This window comes from Colossoma macropomum, unplaced genomic scaffold (assembly GCF_904425465.1).
Source record: "Colossoma macropomum unplaced genomic scaffold, Colossoma_macropomum, whole genome shotgun sequence".
NCBI classification, from domain to species: Eukaryota; Metazoa; Chordata; class Actinopteri; order Characiformes; family Serrasalmidae; genus Colossoma; species Colossoma macropomum.
Genome location: NW_023495942.1, coordinates 287,159 through 300,461, shown reverse-complemented (window position 1 = coordinate 300,461; position 13,303 = coordinate 287,159). Strand labels below are relative to the sequence as shown.

The 13,303-nt window shown below is 39.8% G+C and overlaps 1 protein-coding gene across 3 annotated transcripts in view; it reads left to right on the top strand.

The window, feature by feature from the left end:
* Positions 1 to 2,371: 2,371 nt before the first annotated feature.
* The window catches only part of kansl1b (KAT8 regulatory NSL complex subunit 1b), a 71,753-nt gene continuing 60,821 nt past the window's right edge, over positions 2,372 to 13,303 (top strand). For 2 of the 3 annotated variants that reach the window (XM_036564126.1, XM_036564124.1), the window contains exons 1-2: positions 2,372 to 2,390; positions 3,612 to 3,733. The gene's annotated coding sequence lies outside the window, so the exon portion shown is untranslated. Of the gene's footprint in view, positions 2,391 to 3,611; positions 3,734 to 6,095; positions 6,604 to 13,303 lie in introns of those variants that run through there. The other variant, XM_036564125.1, reaches the window with a different exon arrangement.

Genomic DNA, 13,303 nt, shown 5'->3' with positions numbered 1-13,303 from the left:
TGGCCAGATTTGTGGATTTAGACACACTAGTGGGATGAGGTCATCTGCTGGCCATGAATGTGATACAAATTGAAACCAAGAAGATCTGATTGTTCCCTTGTTAGACATGAAGGGAATGATCAGATACATATCAGATATTTGGGGAAAAATTACTGCCTGTCTAAGCGAAGCCTCGTTGTAGAAAAAGCCCCTTTTTATTTGATCTGGAGCTGTTCTTGTGTTTTAAATCCTAATTCTAACGTCAGCATAATTTGCCATTTGCTACGTTTCGTGGCAGATAATGAAGGGTTCGATACAGCTCAGATACAGAATTTCCCAGCTGTAAAGTGTGGAGTTGAACAATATGCTTAGTCAGTGCTGATGAAGTTGCAATTGACTGAAATCTTTCAATAGAAAACTTCCCTGGCACAGTGACTAGATGAAAGACTATGGAAGAGATGACAAATTTCTAAAAGTTGTGGTGCTTTTGATGACAATGCAGTTTTTTAAGTGCGTAAAGTATCTTAGAAAACCATTTCACAAGATCTGTACGTTGATTTGTTTTGTCTTAGGGTAAATGCTTGTTGATGTATATTTTAAGAATTTAAAAAGTAATAAACTACTTTGACTTATATTGTTGATGTGACTGCTTAAACCTTTAAATGGTTAATAATTTAAAGGGGCATTCCAGCCTAAAAATTAGCATTTAGTATGTCGTATTATGTAATATTCTTTAGTGAAGCATTATAACCCTCTGCCTAACCGGTTTGGCAGAATTCATGATTTTGTATCATGAAAGGAAACAAGACATAAAATAGTCTGCCTTTGTGTTTCCATCCTAAAGTTCCTTTTTAGTTTTCAAAAGTTCCTCCCACCTTCAAGATGCATCATCAGAAGGGAGTTGTCCCTTCTTTAAAGTGGAAAATGTCACTCTTGAGCCTCCTGTGGCATCACTGTACACACTAAAAAAACAGATGGCACACACTTAAAAGGCAGTGGTTGTATTTTGAAACCATGAGTTCTGTATAGAACCATTTCATGCTTGAGTTTCTTCTAGGGTTATTTATTGTATATAGAACCATGAACATTTAAAGAACAAAGATTCATGAAGAACGTGCTGTAGATGGTTCCATTTAGAACCTTTTTGAAAATGTAAAAGGAACTGTCCACAGCACATTCACCATCAATCAGAAGAAATCTTTCACAATGCTAAGGACCCTTTAATGGTTCTTTGAGGTGTTCATGTTTCTATATAGAACCATTTTCTTTACTGAAGGACCATCAAAGTGTGTTGAAAAAGTTCTTCAGATTGACGGAGAACGTGTTGTGTATGGTCCTATTATAAAAATCTTTTGAAAAAGGTTCTATGTAGCACCAAAAGGGTTCTTCTAGTGTTATGATATCAAGCGTGTAACAGTAACAGAGCCCTTTTCAAAAAGGTTCTATACACAACACATTCTATCAATCTGAAGAATCATTTAGCCAGGCAAAGCAGGTTCATGCTTAAGCATGAAATGGTTCTATAGAGAGCTCATGGTCCTAAACAGAACCGTTGCTTTTACAAAAGAACCCTTGACGAACCATCTGTTTAAAGTGTGTAGGAGGCGTGTAGGAATGTTTACAACAGATGTAGTGATGATTAAATCTGTAATTTTGGCCAGATTACTCCTTTTAAGGCTGTAGTTATTTCTGTAAATGGGCAGTATTTCTTCTGTTTCTCAGTGTCCGGCATAAATGCAAGCTAGCATTATCACTAAACAGAAAAAATGATTTCAGAATAGACTGGGGCTTACTGTAAAATATTTATGAAGGTTATGGTTACAGAACGAGCTGCGTAGAAAGTGATTATGTTTAGCAGAGGAAGAAATATTTGATCCACACAGTGCAGCACTAAATACGGTGAACTGAAAGGATAGGGACTTTGTACGTGACTCAGATGACACTGGGGACCACGTAAACGCGACACAGGTCTTTGTGCGCAGGAAATTAAATGAAATCCTATTTGTGAAAGCACCTTTAGACTATTACCTGTAAACGCCCCCACAATTTACCCTAAAGACTTACTGGAACACAATGATAGTCACTTTTGAATGCGGTTGTAATGATGCAAGATGACAAGAGATGAGACATTATAATAATGGTTCAGATTTTGCCAAAAGCTTCGTCGTTTAAAAGTCTTACGACAGTTTAAACTAAAGTGACTAACACCGTGAGGGAGAGTGGACCATTATCCCAAAAAAACACAAAACTCCTGTAAAGTTACAGTTTTATTTACTTCACATAAAACGCCCATCGAAACAAAAATAACACGAACCGGCCAATCAGCGAGCTGCTTTTCCCGCCTCGTCCAATCAGAGCGAAGAGAGAGGACAGCGGAGGCTTTCCGGTTCAAGCCTGGTTGATGTGTGCAGGTAAGTGGACGTGAATTTCAGGAGTTGTCTTTTAAAACATATTTATTTTTAGTGCTTATACAGGTGAGGAAAACGACGTTTTGTTCCACAGATATAGACGAGCGTTTTCTCAGATAGTCTACATGACCGCGATAACGTTATACTGTACGACAAAGTAAAAATTACCTCAGAGGTTCGCAGTCAACAGGGCCGAAATGGGTCCGTTCAGTCAGTCAGTGAGTGTTAGCAAACAGCATTAGCCTGCTCCGCTTCTGACTTTTAAATGTATTTTTCCAACGTGCCAGACAAAAAACAGACTATTAAGTGCTTCCTTTTGCTAAAAGAGCCGCTCAAATATGTAAAACATTAGCTATAACATTTTTTCTCCAGCAGCCGATGCCTGGCCTTGCGACGGGTTGCCAGCTAACGATAATGACGCTAGCTGCTCAAGTCATTCAAGCTAGCTAACGTTATTCAATGTTTTCTTTTTCTTTTGTCTTTTTTTCAATTGGCCTCTCAAAAAAACTGAGCTGAAAGCACTTGCCGAATAAATACAGCCTTAGTAAGAGCATTGGTGCTATTATTGACAACTTTTTTTTTTTCAAAATGTTAACTCAGATTCGGAGCAGTAACGTTAAATGAGGCTGAAGTTGGCTTCCTATTCACCAGCTTCTCTTTCGAATTTTCCCGTTCCACCTTAAATGGTGCAGCAGTTACGGTCTGGCGCTTCAAGCACCAGAATGTAATTGCGGCACTATTTAAGGTGGAACGGCAAAGTTCGAACAAGAAGCTGACTTGAGCTTCGCGAGCAGTAAGATATTTAGCCTATTTAGCCTCCTGTGAACCTGTGTGGGATTTGTCGCGAGGCTGCTGCGGCACCACGACAGAGATATTAACATGTAAACGTCTATAAAGACGTTATGAGCAGTAAGGAGCTTCAAAAGATTTACTCGTATTTAGTGCTGGATTTATACATTCTGGTTAACTAGGCAGTTAAGGGCTGGGGATGACTGTTTTGAAAGGTTAAGGTTGGTAGTTACATAGAGTTTAATGTAGAGTTTTGTTTTAGTTGCTCTTTCGAATGAAAAAATATATCGCTAACATTTGTTTTGCAGAGCTACTTATGCAGACTTACAAGAACTGCGTTCTAAAAATTAGAATAAAACACGTCAGGGTTTTAAAATTGGTTATGTTTTTGAGCTTTTTAAGTAAAACTCATCATCTGTTTTATCTGACCCCTAGGGTTTGACAGTCGTAACCACTTTGTTGGGTGTTTGGATAAAGCTGGTCGCTCACAGCCGGTTGGAATAATGAAAGCTGTCTGGGAAAAGCGGCACAGAGGACTCGGCCTGGGTCTTTCAGCGGTGAGAAAAGTCATAAGTATTATTCAACGCCTTTTTAGTAACTTCCATCGTACATTTATTTGGTTGCGGCTGTCCTGATCTCAGATGTGACTGTATTGGAAGGCAGAACGTCTTAATACTGAGCGACAGATGGCGCAGTTTCGCTGGTCAGTAGTTAGGAGTTAAAGAAGCTTTCATTGGAGCCTCTTTGGATTCATCTTCTGTTGCTTTAGGAAAATCATGTTTATTTTAGTCTTCAACACGGTGTTTTTATGCAAGCTTGTCTATAAAGCTAATTTCTAAAATTTTCTACCAGTTTTCTCTTTACAAAAGTGTAGCAGATATTCCCATATTGTGCAGTAGCACCACAAATATAGGAAAGCGACTGGGGTAAAAGTGCTTGTTTGCTAAGATTCCTAAAAAGGGACACACATTTCCAAACAACTCTCTGCAGCATGTACTCTTTAAGTGCTTTCCATGACATCCCTTTCTGGAAATTAGGATGACTGATTATTTTGTGTGCGTACCCTCGAGGGGAGAATTTGTGCATGTGATGTCTCCTCAGATATACTTAAACTTCTACTACTGCATTGTCACCTCTTGCCAAGGTCAGTGCTAAGCTCTCCTCTTTGCTAAGACACCACACAAATACTGATTTGTCTGGTGTGTGTTTTTTAAATTGTCCTTCCCTCCCAAAAAGAACACAGCCAGTTTTGTTCCCAGGAACCTCCAGTCACAAACAGCTGCCACACAGCTGTGTTTCACACCAGCATCCCACAGATTCCTGCTACGCTGTTGTGCCCTAGCAGTTTTCAGGGTAATTCTGTTTCACCCTTAATAGTTTTTTGTTTTTGTTTTTATATCACTGAAAATGGCAACTAGCTTTATGGAGTGAGTTTCCCAGACATAGATTAAGCCTAGTTTCGGACAAAACTGCATTGCCAGTGGTGATTCTGTCTTTGTTGGTCTAGGCTAGTGGTTCTCAGACCTGCTCCTCATGCCCATCTGTATTACAAGTTTTTGTGTTTTCTTTGCGGTAACATGCCATCAGTGCATTACCAACACACTATTGAGGTTAAGATGTGGGCATTGGAGCAGAAAGGTACTAAACGGGTGTATTATAGAAGCAGGAATGACAAACATATTTCATATACATCAGTGTTGTGTGAGTGTGTTTGTTATCCATGTCCTAGGGGTAATTTACAAAGCAGCATTTCTCTGTTTAGCTGGATAACTTTAGACAGAAGCGAAGACTGTCCAATAGGAACATTCATTACCTTTTTTCTTATTGGATAGACTTGACTTTAGGCCAGAGGCATAGCCAAAGGGGTGGCCAGTGCCACTGTAGTATAAGGCATGGCCACCTATCTGGCCACCCCAGTTATGGAAAGTGAGACAGTCAACCATCATCGATAAAGCATCAGGTTGGCTTATAGGGAAAATCTGCTACCAGGATAGTTATCAATCAGTCATAGGAGTCTCTCTATCTTGTTATGTTGGGCTAATTTGCTGACCAAATGTGATTATCATGCTGACTAATTTATTTTTACAGCTGAATATGTTCGTGTTGTAGGTCACTTAATACAGTGCCATCTGGTTAGCTTTCTAAACATTAGACTTGTGTATAATCTGTAGCGAAGGCAGCCTGTATTAGTAACTTCTCTGTCCATATGAAATGTTTTTCTTAATGTTACGCACTGAAAAAAGATATTCAATTTACTTGATTCAAATACACCATTTCCTCATGAATGACCAAAATATATTTATAATCAGTTTACTTTCAGCAATAATTGTACTGATGTACTGTTATATTCACGTGGAAATGATGTAGAGATTTAATTAGGTACAGAGTAAAGACCTCGCTTATGTAATTTTAATACAGTGATGCTATTTCATTTAGTTTTTTCCAAGCAGTGTGCCACTCCAATAAGATCTGTGGGTCTTACCTGGCCACCCTATTCTGAAAGTTCTAGCTGCGCCCCTGCTTCCCTGCTTTAGGCCCAAATTATCTGGCTAACTGAGAAATCCTGCCTCACGGCCTTAACAAAATCAGACATTTGGAGTAATGCATTATGGATTAAACCAAATGTCATGTATGTTTTGGTGTTTTTTTTCCTGCTCTAACACGCAAACAGGGCGCTACCCAGAAATTTCTTGGTGGTAAATTGGATGTGCAGGATGTATAGTTTTAATCTGGAGCTACTGAGCCGCCCCTGCATGTGTCTACCAATTTGGGACGTTTTAAAGACGCTGAAAAATGATCATTATTTTCACTTTAAGTTGCACTTTAGCTCCCTCTAGCTCGGAAGAGCAGACAGAAAATGCACCCCTATTCGCTCTAGCGGCGGCTGAGAGGAATGTCTCCCACTGCCCTGCTCTCGTTTTCTGTTTGTCAGACTTGAAATCCGAGGGAGAGGAGCTAGCCGCCATTTTCCTAGCGTCGCTCCCTCTGCAACAACAACAATAAAAATCGGCCAAATCGACAAAAAACCGCCGAACTAAAGCCGGCAGGGAGCTTTTTTGAACAGGAGAGGACACACGGCTCGCAAAACGTCGTCCAGGACAGGATAATACTGGGTTATTTTTCTCTTTTTCGCTGTGTGTTCGTGGCCTTTGTGGCTGAAGCAGGGCGAGCAGGTTTGGTTCCTTTTAGCTTCGCTGCCCCGTTTTTTTTTCGCCCATTTCGTGACTGCAAAACGCGGCGTGACCGAAAACGGAGACCCGCTGGAGCCGGAGCTCCACCGGAGAGAAGGAGCGAAGCCACAACAGTACAAAACACACCTGCAGCTGGATCATTTTATTCCGCTGTTATTTTCTTTTTTACATTTTAATTCTCAAACTGCGGAGATTCGTTACCGAAATTCCCCCGGAATCGGCTCCCTCATCACGTGGTAGGTTCCTCCTTTTTTCTTTGTTACTTTAAACTAGGCAGTATAAGAGAACTTGGGGAGGAAATTAATAAAATATTAAATTATTTTGTGCCTCGCCGTACATTACCACAGTTGCAGTTGTGTAGTTTGGTTCTCAGTTACTAATGTTTGATGTGTGGGACTTTTTTCTCTGTGGTATGACCGAGTTTAGCGTTGCCTTTGCTGCTCTGCGTAGCTTGTTTAGTTATTTCCTCTCATTTTTTCTTTTTTTTGTTCCCGTCAAACCGTGAAAGTAGGCGGCGTAGCTAAAGTCAGACATTCAAGGTTGCAAAAAATCAACCCACCGGCAGCCGAGGCTATCTGTCTGCTATTTATCTGCATTTTCATCGCTAGGAAAAAAAAGTATGCACGAATATGTACATATGATTTTAGCTTTGAGCGCCTTGGACGAGCCTCAATTATACATCTAATGATCATCATGCATTATGCCTTTTGTGAGTAAGTGGATTAATTCTGGGTTGGGTAACACGCCTGGGCTTTTTTTCTGGGCTTCTATTCGTCTGCCGTGACGTTGGGCAGTGCGAGCTTCATTTCAGTGAATGTTTACCACCGCATTTCACAACCTCAAATGCAACTTTGACTCTTGCAAGAAAAAGGCTGTGAACCAACACCAGCCTGGTTGCTTTGCACTTCATTCTGTACTCCAGTTCAGACGTAGCTAACGTTAGTGGTGCAGGGAGACGCCACGTTTGCCCAGCAGGATTGCAGTGCTTTAATCTCATCGGCCGTTTAGGACTCTTGAAGCCTTCTGCGCGCCTTTTTGGGACATATTAGGCAATTTCATGAGAATAAGGAAGGTGTAAATGCGATTTAGGTTGTCAGTGAACATGTGCAGTGCACGAACGTATTTGTTAATGACGCAATGTCCTAAACTTTTGCTCTGACACTGAACATGGGAGTTTTCCATAACAGGCAGTATTACATAATTTTCCTTTTTGGCTGAAGTTCTGCCTTCGGCCTAGTGAACCTCAAGCCTGAGCAGTAAGACGGACAGCTTTGGAAATCAGCCATAGTTTTATTACTGGCTGTGCCTTTAATCTCACGTGTATTAATGTGACCTGTTCACCTTTGTATTTTTACAGTGCCCTTCGTTCCTGCCATCATCGTTTTTGCCTTCTTTTTTTTTTTTAATAGCGCCCGACCTGCACAACCTGTGGTTAGTGTTACACACGCTGTACTTTTCCATCATATAACGTGGTACGGTGCATATCCTTGAACCAGACTTGAAGCCTTAGAGGTTAAATACCACTCTTTGTGAGGTTGCTGCTGGTGTTTGAAAGTAAAAATGTCGTTTCATTGGTGTTAAATCTAAAAGGCCACTGGACTGTAGAGCTTGGCTCTGTGACGGTCTGTTTAACCCCACGTTCGACATCAAGAACGTGTTTGGAACTGAATGCTTTTATGTCCTTAGTTTAAGAAAACATAGCAGTTTTCTCTCTCTCTCTCTCTCTCTCTCTCTCCCTCTCTCCCCCTCTCTCCCTCTCTTTTTTTTTCTTTCTTTCTCTCTCCTGTTTTGCCTAATCTCACACGCCCACTCTTAAGATGAATTTAGTAAGCGAAGGTCACTTAGTTTGCTCCCCCTTGCTCGACTGCTTGCATATGTTAAAGCTTGTGTTTTTATTGTCGTACTACTTTGCCAGCATCGATCTTGACCTAGGCCTAAGCATGTTTCCTCTTTTGTCACGTCATGTTGTTCGTTACTGCTGTTTTTTTATCACTGTGGGCCGCGTAGTACGGATTTCTCATATGTTTAGTTCCTTGTTTGATAAGCGATGCTTCACCAGCGCACCCTGTAAAGCTATCTGATTAATTTTACACCCAGGTCACGCCCTAAGTAGCACTAGCTTAATATGGCTATTTGTATGTCACTAGAGAGACCCAAGGGGTGACATGTGAACAGAAGTTTATCGGTCTTCTATTTCCTCTTGTTTGAAACTCCTCAGGTTCAGCAATGCCCTGCATCCTCACAGGATGTTATGTAACAGGTCAGCGAGAGAAGTGTTGTAATTTTTTCAGGGTGGTGCAGTCGCTGGGAGATTTACTTTGGAATATTTTCTGTTTAAACCTGCTTTCCTGTCTCTGGCCTTACCATCTAGCTGTTCTTACAAGCGGGAGCAGTTATGGATATTGTGAGTCAGTGAATACAGTTGCGCTAACTACTGACTAATGCTTTATGAACCAAGCATTTGTCTTTTTTCTGTGTGTGTGTTTTCTTTTTGACAGTTTTGCTGTCATGCGTCCATTAGCTGTGGAGTTGTACATTTATTATTTCTGGCTTGCCTGTTGCTGCTTTTCAAAAGCCAATCTAAGTGGGAGATGGAACATCTATGAATAATGTGATGTAGGACGTTTAACTACAGGCTTTGTATCTTATCACACTCCTCCACAAATCTTACTTAAGCTGAATGTAGATATGAAAAGGACAGTAAGGACACAAAGTACTGTATCAATGTTGTAGTAGTTTTTTTGTGACTCTGCAGTCTAGCAGGCACATGATGATTTTCTTTTCTGAAGTTATTTAAGCTAAGATGACTGATTTCCTTCCTCAGTTGAGAGTGTGGGTGTTGATGGTAGTCTCCCATGAGAGAAAAAAAGAAAAATGAAATTGAATAGGGGCAGGTTGTATGTAGTGACTGTCTCTGCCTGAACATGTCAAGGTGAGACTTCTGGAAAGTTCAAGACTTGGTCTTGGAGAGATGTTTGGGACTTTTGGTTGTATAGAAGGAGTTGACACTAGGGCTGTACGATATGACCAGAGTCCTAGTACTATGATTAAATTATTACATGTGGCATTGGGTGTGGGCAATACGGTGACATTAATGGTTATCTTAATAAATTATCTCCAGATGTACTTTTCTATGCATATATTGGATATCAGTATTTAAAGACCACTGACTGCATGTTTGACTACAAAGAGAGCATAATTAGTCCTGTTTATTTGGACTTAGTGCAGTGAAGTATGTAAAACATTGGTGTTCGGTTTTTGAAAGTACTTAAGTGTGGCACTACTGGTCCTTTTTTTTAATTAAAATTTTTTCAAGCCTCAGAAAAACGATATACTGTTACATAATGCGGATCGTGAAAATGTCGAAGTATTGTTTTTGTCCTTTCGTCTAATCCATATGGTAATTGCGGTTTGTCTTTTATAATATTACAAGTGCATATATAACCAAGATTAGTTTTGTGGGATTATGTAAATTCTATGATCAACCGTCCACAGATACTGATCTGGATCTTTGATTGGTCAGGATGCTTACAGCTTATAGTGAAAATATTATGATTTGCCTCGAAGGTCTTCTTCAGCATCAATATTACAGAGGTCAATATTTTGATGTCTATCAAAAAAATGATGTTATGTACTTAGTTTAAGCATACAGTGAGATTAGGTTACCTGTGTCGTGTTTTGCTGGAGTTGCTGGACACAGTGGGGCTCCCCCTAATCACAGACCACACACAGTACATGCTCTACTTTATCTTCTTTTTGGCTCTCTGCTTGCCATTAAAACCAAGGGCAGATGTGCCTGTCTGGAAAAAAAAGTTTTTCTTTATTTTGGGTGTAAAACTTTAAGCTCTTTTTAATGAAATGCCTTCAGATGGACATTTGTAAACTGGCTCAGCTGTTAATGCTTCAGACATGTGGAACAAATCTTGGGCTTAATGAGTCCTGAAGAATCTGTTAACCTTGTGCTGCTGCCTACGTAACTGCTTTTGCTGTTTTTAAACAGTGTTTTCTTGCTGTTTTGTTTTTATTCAGTAGTTTTTAGGAAGAAAAAAAAAACACAACATGACTTAACCTTAAGTCCCTTTTGCCATTGTGTTTGTCAAACCAGGTGAGAAACACAGGCAGCGTTGTTGAGAGCAGCTCAGTGCTTGGCTTTTAACCCAATGTATAGTCTAAAGTTCAGTGTACTACATCATGGCCTAATAGACCAATTAAAACTGTGCACATTCGTCCTCGTCAGTGTCTTGTGGTTTGGACGCATTAGGTTGTTTCATTATGTGAAAGTCTTTCTTGTTGGGGAGATTGATTGATTGTACATGATACCAGTAGCTCTTTACAGCATTCTAATGGCAGTATTGCTGTCTTGTCCTGTTTAGGGGTTGGCAGTAATGGCGGTAATGACAATCTTTTTCTAGGGTACAAGTTTGAATCAACACAGTGAACATGTAGTGCCACAAATGCTGTCATGAGTACTGCCTTTTTTTGATGTTTTACATGTTGCTCTGCACTAGATCAAATTGAACAGAGTGAATTATGCTATCTTTGCACATATTTGTTTATATTATATTGATTATAATATTTCAGATTTTTTTTTCAACACAGCCCTGAGCTTCATACTTGCTGCCTGCCTGTAATCATGTTCTTTTATATCTGAAGGCTTTATGGAAATAGCAATTGGTTGTGTTGTGTCGCTGCTTATAATATATTGTTCCATTGTAACTAGCATGTTAGTTTTTGGCTAGTTGATTAATTTGGGGCTAATGTATTAGCTTGTGGCTAGAGCATTAGGTATAAACTATAGAACTATAAAGCACAGCTTTGATTCAAATATTGCAGTTTTATCACATAGGATGCTGTAATAAACTAAAACAGAAACATTAACCTATTAATGTAAAGCACATTTACAGGTACACCTTATGTTTACTGTATCAAAACATTAAATTGAGACACCACTGTATTGTATCAAGTCATAAATTTTGTGAATTGTTAGATTTTTCTCCCCTCACTCCTGTAAAGGCATGCTCAAAAGACATGAGCCAGTTGGTGGGTGTGTTATGTAACATCATTTCTGGTTTGTCAAATTCAGTAGAAAGTAATCTCTGTCTGGTATGGAAGATTTCCACTGGGGAGGCACAGGTTACTTTGTGGCGTAATAATCTATCTTGCGTATTGTTTGCTCAGCCTCTGCTTTGTGTTGAGCAGTATTGGCCGCAGTGTTCGAAGGTTAATGTAATTACATGCCTATGTTTTTTGTGTTCACTGTAAGGTGATGGGCTTTGGGAAAGGCATCACAGTGGGTGGTAACTTGCCCTTGTGAAGACTGGAAAAGTGGGTTGAGAGTCAGTTTGCCATTCCTGTTGCAACACAGTCGAGTGTCGGTGTATGCGTAAGCACATGCTCTTAGCAAATATATTTGAGTAATAAATTGCTGATCATTGCACACTAAAAGAGTGAGGTGAGTGAGGTTAGTGAGATGAGAGTTGATACTTTGCAAATTGTTCCTGCTGGACTGGTCATTGAATATTCTTTTGGACTGGGGTTGGTGCTTTGTGAGGCCCAAAAAGGTTAGAAAATGTGGTAAAAGCATTAAAAGCAGAGTTTATGAATGATGAATTCTGACCTCTTAGATCAGAATGTAGGATAACACATTTTACTGGGTTTTGTGTATATTTGTTGTATGTGTGTATTTTTCCAGAGATTGTGATGCAGTTGATATTTGTCTGCAACTGCTTGGATTTTGTAACACTACCTGAATATTTTTAATGATTTAGTGTGTGTTTTAAAGACCTCCTAGAAGTCAACAAGCTAATTTAAAACTAATATATTTCTTACACTGCCTTTCTGCAGTAACTGCAGATTAGCTGCTCTTGCTGTCACTACGCTCTTTTGCCGCAGGTAGTAGGGCTTCAGAACTCTGTAAGAACGCAATGGCCAAACATGGGTCCATTAAGCATCTCTGTGAATTTTTGAAATTTGATTGTACTTAGAAGGTGCTTAACCAAACAAGAAGTTTTGTCTCTGTATTATGAGAGTAGTATGAGAGTTATGCGAGTGCCAGTGATAGGGGCATGGTCTGTCGCCACATGTTTTCAAACAGTTGATCAGCCAACCTGATATGGTAGGTTGAATTCTCACCGGCACTTTGCCATCCTTACTTCTGTTTAGGAATGTTTCCAGTCGTGTGCTTTGGCACCATCAGCCCCAGATGGGAGTTGGAGGCATGCTTTTGCCCATGGTTTCTAAGCTTTTTGACCAAGCATAACACCAGACCTTGACTGGTCTCTGCTATGGTTTGATGGGGTGGCGGGGGGGGGGTATGTATTTGCCTAATAACAAGCTGTAAGCTGTAGGTCAGAGTTGGTACATTAATGGTTTTTGTTTGAGGCATGCTTAGAGGTCATGATTTAGGCATATGTTACAATCATGGACACAGTGCTGATGGTTTTCTTAATTTGTGGCCCTCAAGTTGGCTGCAGGTTACGTTTTCAGCTAATGCTGCAGGAGAGTTTTCCTGTGTTTGTATCTTGCATCCATTGTGTCTTTTGATGGGTGCATTACCGAAACTGTTAAAACTCTCATCAAAGGTAGAGAGAGAGAAAGAAATTTGCAAAAACGAGCCTCCAAGCCAGATTAATCTTATGGACAAATTTTAAAATATGTGAAGAGAATAATAGACATGGTTATTGTATATACATTGTATTCATGATTAACATGTATTAACGATGCTCCAATATGGAACATCTGGGCCTGATACAATAACCAATCAATAACTCTTATTTGAGCTGCTGCCTATAGTAAACGGATCAGTTAAATTATAGAAATTCAATTATTTTAGTGTATTTCTTTGTCTTATAGATATTTTACATTATTTAGCACACACGCTTAACTAAAGCCATTCACAACAATTTCTAAAACAAAGAACAGGGATGTGGGTTTAAC